General features: G+C 36.9%; 1 non-coding gene across 1 annotated transcript; it reads left to right on the top strand.

Moving 5' to 3' along the window:
* Positions 1 to 1225: 1225 nt before the first annotated feature.
* LOC147505483 (small nucleolar RNA R71) lies at positions 1226 to 1332 on the top strand. The gene has a single exon (XR_015194131.1). It is a non-coding gene; the product is annotated as a small nucleolar RNA R71 (small nucleolar RNA).
* The last annotated feature ends 6230 nt before the right edge of the window (positions 1333 to 7562 follow it).

The following is a 7562-nucleotide window of genomic DNA, read 5'->3' as shown; positions in this document are numbered from 1 at the left end:
ATTCCATTATGTTCAGATAAAGAGGGATATTGTTCAGTTAAGAATGCTTCGTGGGGTATGTTGGTTTTCCTTTTCTTGGTGCACAACTCTTTTAGAAACTTAGCGTATCCAGGTAGACTTTTTATAGCATCTAGAATAGGTAGGTTTATAGTTAGATTTTTAAACACTTTCATAATCTCATCAAAATTCTCATCCATTTTAAACACAACTAGTCTCTGGGGATAAGGTGCTTTATCGTTATATTTAGCAATATTATTAGTCTTTGCTTTATCTCTAGCCGTTTTCCATCTAGGTGTCCATATTGGAACCTCTACAGGTATAGGATCATCAATTTCTATGACAGTATTCGATATGGTTTTATTTTCAGTTTCTGTTTGCGGGTGGTCTTTAGGCATAACTACTTTGTTATCAACTACTCTCCTTAAACGAAGGGTAGTGACTGCCTGTAGGTCCCCTTGGTTTATATTACCATTACAGTGAATACTGTTTATTTCAAAAGCGGTGTTTGTTGACTTAGGATTAGGCACTGCTTTACCTGGAAACACGCCTGTTTTGTTATTATTTTGGTTAGGAGACATGTCAATAACCTTTTGACACAAAGACTACATCATTTGCATCGTTTGTTTCATCATATTAGAGTTTTGATCATGCTGATCTTTCATCAAGTTAGAGTTTTGTTGCATAATTTGATTTTGTTTTTCCAACAAGGTCACTACTAATTTGTCTGTAGATGGTTGAACTTGAATTAAGGCTTGTTGAGCGTTCATGTCTTGATGTTGATAGTTCTGGGTCATAGGCACTAAACCTCTATTCTGGTTACCTAAGTTCCCTTGTCCTTGATGTTGAGTTAACTGGTTGAAGTGTGATGGTTGTGGTGGTGGTTGTGCATAGACAAGAGCATAATAGAAGTCAGAATGCTCAAGACTAAAACAGACATTACAATGAGTAGATTTAATGTTCATGACTGGAGTGGGTTGTTGTTGAACAGAGATGGCATCTACCTTTTTAGTGAGGGCATCGATAAGAGTTTTAAGCTCGGAATCAGGTTTAACCTCAAAAGAAGGAGTGGAGCGGGAAGAGTCATTACCTCCCCAATTGTTGTTCCTCTTAGATTGATCTTCTAAGAATATATAAGCCTCCAAGGCTCCTTTACTAAGAAAACTACCCCCAGTCATGATATCTATAACCTCCCTTGAAGAAAGCACGAACAAGCGTGTCTTTTACAAGATTATGATGTGGGCATTCAATGAGAAGATCAGTGAAACGATTCCAGGCCTCTGAAAAGGATTCATGAGTATTTTAACGGAAGAAATGAATCTTGTGAATCATTTCATCTGTCTTTAGTGGTGGGTAAAACTGTTCCATGAATAATTGAACAAGTTGAGCCCATGAGTCCACAGAGTTTGGCATTTGGGCAGTTAACCAAGACGTCGCCTTATTGGCTAGGGTGAAAGGAAACACCTTAAGTTTAACTTGATCCGGACTTATGCTAGGATGATGGAATGTAGTAAGAACTTGCTCTATCCTACGCATATGCTGGTAAGGCTTCTCGTGGTCTAAACCATGAAAAACCGGTAACAAGTTAAATATATTAGGGGGAATTCGAAAATCCCCCACTAGGTCTGCAAGAACGATGCACGACTTAGGACCATCGTTTAGGGCTTTATAAAAATCAGAGAGAGGAGTCTCTTGTTCTTTAGCAATTGATGCAGGTGTAGTATGTGAAATTCTAGATAGGCATGTGGTATTTATGTCTATGAAAAACAAGCCTGATTATACTAGAATTAAACTTCTCTGACAGAAGAGGCGAGGAGTGGAAGGAGTACCTGAATGCCTCCTTGCTACGTGTTTGAATAGCGTCTTGTAACGTGATCTCAGTGTTTGTATGATGTTAGAAACACTGAATAACTTGAAGAAATGAAAATTTGGACGGACCTGTGAAAATCGGGATGCTCAAGAAGAGGGCGCGGGTTGCGCTCAGAAATGACCTTGGTAGGGCGCAGGTCGCGCTCCTGTCTAACTCAAGTTCCAGGTGGTTGAGCGCGGGGAGCGGTTGGAAATAGGCTACCTAGGGCGTGGGTCGCGCTCATGCTTGACACATTGTCCAGGCGGTTGAGCGCAGGGTGCGCTTGGAAATAGGCTATCTAGGGGGCGGGGCGCGATCGTGCTTGACACAATGTCCAGGCGGTTGAGTGCGGGGCGTGCTTGGAAACAGGTTATCTAGGGCGCGGGTCGCGCTCCAAAAATTTTTTACAATAGTTTGCTAAAATGTCTATTAAGTAGCCTGTAAAATTTCAGATCAATTGGAACTATAGTTCTATTAACCGATCCATTTTGAACACCAACTAACCTCTCTTTGTTACAACCTAACTACAAGAATACGACCCGAGCCATCCAACTCTAAAATTGCTGATCAATCCCAATTTAAATTGCCAACAAGTGACAACTCTGAGTAGTGATTATAATCCAACATTTAAACAGCTGATCCACCCAATTCTTAACATAGCCAATCAATTAAATTTGGCTGATCCTCTTCTATATCAATTCATTTCGAAACTCAGCCAATCAATTAAATTTAGCCGATCCCCTTCGATATTAATTCAATCCCGATCGATTGCCGATCCAACCAAACAATTTATTTATTTGCGAAAAAAAAATACCTTACAACTAAATCACTAATACCGAAAAAATTGTTGGGTGGAACTTTCTAATCATGGCTTTAGCAATCAATCAGTATCAAAACCGATCAATCTGTCCTAAAAAATAAAAAAAAAATAAAGTTGCTAAACAACCTAACCCTCTTAAATCAAGAGTCAAAACCGATCAAAATTATATCCGATTGCCGCAAACGATTCGAGTATGCTGGTCAATCCTTATATAGCCCGAACTATATAATACCAATCCTTTTGCTCATCACATGCCAATCAAATCATTAGTTGCCGATCGAAATCATAGCATCTATTTGTTTGCCAATCACATCAAACCGACAAATTCTATTCCCGATCAACTTACCGACCCAATTCAATATCTCAAAATCAAGAAACTCAATTACTTGGCGGCTCAATCACTAATGTCGATCCGTTTGTCACGTTGCCGATCAATACTACCCAAACTAGTGTGAACTTGCCGATCAGTTTGTACAACTGATGGATTATCACACCGATCAGTTTGCCAATCCTTTAATAAACATATTCTTTTTTCGTTTGCCAATCCTTTCTATCAAGCTTAACAAAAATTACAATTTGTCATACAAATTATACCGATCAATTACTATTACCGATCACCACTGAATCGCTCTCAATCCGATCAAAGTTACCAAAGTCACTATTATAACTGAAGTTTTCCCGTATAAACGATTTTCCCTTTTACGTAGCCTAGTCATTCATCTGGAAGAGTGGTTTTATAGTTGAGCACTTGAGCACCCTGCTTTGACTTTGCATCAGACCCATTATTTTGACGACCCGGCCCATATCCTTCCTATATTAATATCCCTTTCTCCTAGAATGCTCATAGGGAGCCACATCAACAAAAATTTTAAAAGAACCTATGTTTTGAAAATATTTACTTTCTTTTTTACTTAAATACCCTTAAAATTGGTTTATTTTGTAATTTTATAGAAGTCTATTCGGTTTTTTCATTTCTTATGAAAAACAAAAACCAAACATACACCTTTACTTGAACGTACACCAGGGGTAAGTAAGTAATTAACAACTAAAAAATAGAATGATATGACAAACTCTTCCTCAAACCTAACGAAAAAAAAATCAAAAGCAAAACAAGAAAAAAAAAACCCCCCTCACCCCGCCGGTACACCATTGGTCAATTCTTTTCCTCTTTCTCAATCTTCAAAGTGAAGAAAGAAAGAATCGAAAATGATAAGGGCGTGTGTTTATCAGCAACATACTCAAGTTTGAAGCTAGCTAAAACAAAGGTAATGATCTTCCATCATCTTTTTTAAATACACCTTGGCTTGTTACTGCAAGGGTTGTGTGGCTTTGATTCATTCACAGATTCCTTTCGGGAGGAAGTCGATGTTGGAGGCATATGCTGATATTCTTTTTCGGGCTTGGAAAGTTGGGGAAGGGTTGTCTAAGGAGGAGATTGGGAATGGGTTTCTTCAGGGTATGGTTGAGGGGGCAGTTTATGCAAGGTATGAAACCTTGGCTGCTTCTATATATAAGGAGAATTTTAGGCGGGTTTGTGAATCAGTGAACTACTGATGGTGTTGAGAAGCTTCTATTTTGCCTCAGTGAACCTGTGATCTTTAGGTCACTCCAGGTATTTGTCTTTGTTCTATGAACTTGGGATGTACATTATTTCTATAATGTATTTTCAACATGTTTATGTATTTCCATCAGCAACCATGTTTTGCCATAACATGCATCCTAACTTCAACTAAGTCGTTGGCAGTAACAAGTTACAGAAGTGGATATGTTGACTTGGATGATTTGAATCAATATGGCGAGTAGAGCTTACGTTATGCATCCATGGATTGACACTTGGGATTAAAGTGATTGCAACTTTTGTCAGTGTATTGCATCATTCAGTTCACATAGTTGACTTAGTTGGCTACCTTGTCATCAATGTTGTTAAGAGAATGTACTAGATATTTGATATTCTGTCTGTTTTGAAGGAACTTTGTTATCATGTAGTGCAGGGAGAGGAATGAAAGAACCAAATTCATGCATCCCAATTTAGTAATGGACTTTGTAGTTGAAAACCACAAAATGAAAGTCATGTAGCGCATGAAACCTGAGATTGTATTACTGTTTGGACTCTTGCATTTAGTAATACCTTGCTTATGTATACATAGCTATCTGCTCTTAGATACTTCTTCATAGAAGTTAGTGTCTTTTCTTTTGCCAAAATCATGCGGATATAAATTTATATAGTTCATATACAGTTAAAACGATAGATATCCATTGTTGATCGATAGTTCAGTTGGAGACACAAACTTGGCCCATTGACCAGCGTAGCAACTTTGAAACCTAAAAATGTAACCTGGTTTATTCTAATTCCAGGTGGCTAATTCTAATGTTAGAAAAAACGCATTGCATTTGCTCTTAGACATGTTCCCTCTTGAAGATCTAGATGCTACAAAAGAAGTCAAAGATGCCTTGCTGGACAAACAATTTTTTTTGTTGGAGAAATTACTTCTAGAAGAATGCCCTAACGTCAAAGTTGTTGCTGTTGAAGGTTCTTGTATTTATATATATTCCTTTAAAACATGTTGTGGATAGTTAAATTTCTGCCAGCTCTGTTCCAAAGAAACCGATGTCCTTGCTATCCATATCTAATCGAACCTTGAATCTTTTTTTCCACTACCCGATCAACACAAAATCTACTGAAAGCCCACTACTAAAATACATTATTAAATGCCAATCCATTTAGATTTCAGCTGATTATTTAAATCCCCACTCTAACTTAACTTAACCAAATAAAACTCATCCAAAGCGGCCCATGAGCCCATGCCTTTTACTTTAATCAATGCATCCTCCAACTCTTAATACTGCCAATCCTTTAGGCTCTGTTTGGCATAAGAAGAATATGTAGTAGATAACCTCACTTATGAAAACTAATACATTAGATATATATAAACAACACAAAATTAGTGGGGAAGTTGTTTGGTCTCACGTACTTCTGTTATCAATAAAAATAAAAATCAAAGGTTTGAGAGAAACTTAATACATATTCAAAATTGTGTCCCCATGTTTCAACAATCAACAATCAATCATCCCACAAAACTAAACAACATCTCCATTATCTTCTCAGATATTCGCTCAATACATCATAAAATTGATTCATAGAGTATGAAATTCTTTTTCAAACCCATAAACACAAAAGCCCCAATATTACTTTAACCCAAAATGATTTTGATTGATTCCAATAGATTAGAAAAGTGCTTGAAGAGGAGAGTAGACTACTTGGAGTGGAGGGATCTTCATTTTGATTTTGATTTTACTTTGTCTTTGATTGGAAAAAAAAAAGAATTGGAGGCGCTAGGGAGGAGAGCTTACGTGGTAGTGGAATGGAGGCTGAAGAGAAGCTTGATTGATACTCATCATAGGAGATTGGGAGAATAGGAGACTAATTTTTGGTGAACGAAGACAAAGCTTTTTTTTTTTTTTTTTCGTCGATATCTGTTTTATTATTTTGCCTTTGAGCCTTCTAATTAACAAGTAGATCGTAATCCCCATGTTCCCACATGGATACCAATATCCACCTTTTTGTGGTTTCACCAACAACTATATTAACAGGCTGTACATATTTCAGATGGACCAAACAGAAAAACATGGATAGTGTGCCCTAACCCATGAATTCTTTTCTTTTTTTCCCAAAATTTACCAAAGTACCATTTTGCCTTATATTTATCAAATAAATGAACTTTGCTTTTTAGCCTAACCCAATATCTAAAATTGCCGATCATTTTATTTAATATCTCATTCTACAAAACTGCTCTTGTCATTTTTATCAAATTAGCCGACCCTTATATCTTTTGGCCAACCCCTTTATATTTTGATCTATTCAAACTATTCCCAATACCCAATTTAAGCAAATCACCTTTGGTATTCACACAAACTAAGTTTCACCAAACTTAAACAATTTCCTCAAAAATTAAAAAATAAAATATCAACCCAATTTATTTGCCTACCCATGCATTCAATAATATCCTACCATTCACTCCTACTTTACCGATCAATTTAATAAAAAACCTACCACTTACCAAAAAACCAATACGTATTTTCTTTGCCAAATGGGCTTTGCCCATGTAACAGAGAGAGGGCGATGTTCTGGCCCCTATAAATGTGGCCCAATAAAAGCCTAATTCAATACAAGTCCATGCTCAGAGTCCATACTCATAGCCAATTTTCAATACAAGCCCACGGTTAGAGCTCATGTTCAAAACCAACCTATTTACAAGAAAGCCTATGCTCAAAACCCAAAAAGCCCACACTCAGACTCAATGTATAGCCTACCTACCTACACAACGCAAAGTATATTCAATTAAATACGTGTCTTGAACATTTGCGAGGAAGTTGTTTGACCGAATCAATCAACTTCCACAACTCCGTCCACATTTAAGATTCACTTCCATCCACTTCTTATCGTGTGATTGTTCTCTAGCAGTTCTCCAACTTTATCCCAGGATTAGAATATTGGAGAATGAGAAAGTAACTGATCACCGATCCTACCTATAAAATCCAACATTCGTCATTCTCCCCCATCGAGACTTGATCCCAAGCAATATATTTAGGTACGTAGACAACTTCACACTGAAGCCCAGTCTCTACTCTCCCCAACAACCATCTCCTCTACAATCTCTTCTGAAAATAATACTTCCAACCCAACTGGTGTGGTTTGGTAAATCTTGCTAAAACAAGAGCTTTAACATTAAGACTAAAAAGTAGACTTGTGCATACACAGTGACTCTTTTTAAAACTTGCTCAACAATCATATATAAATACATAAAAAATATATATATATATATATATAACAAATCATGATTCATGTTTTCGTCGGTAACCCATTTTAATTTCCTAACAAATTATTTTAATCAAGCC

This window comes from Coptis chinensis, chromosome 4 (genome assembly GCF_015680905.1).
Source record: "Coptis chinensis isolate HL-2020 chromosome 4, ASM1568090v1, whole genome shotgun sequence".
NCBI lineage: Eukaryota > Viridiplantae > Streptophyta > Magnoliopsida > Ranunculales > Ranunculaceae > Coptis > Coptis chinensis.
Note: the sequence above shows the minus strand (reverse complement) of the source record. Positions and strands in the feature narration are given on the sequence as shown.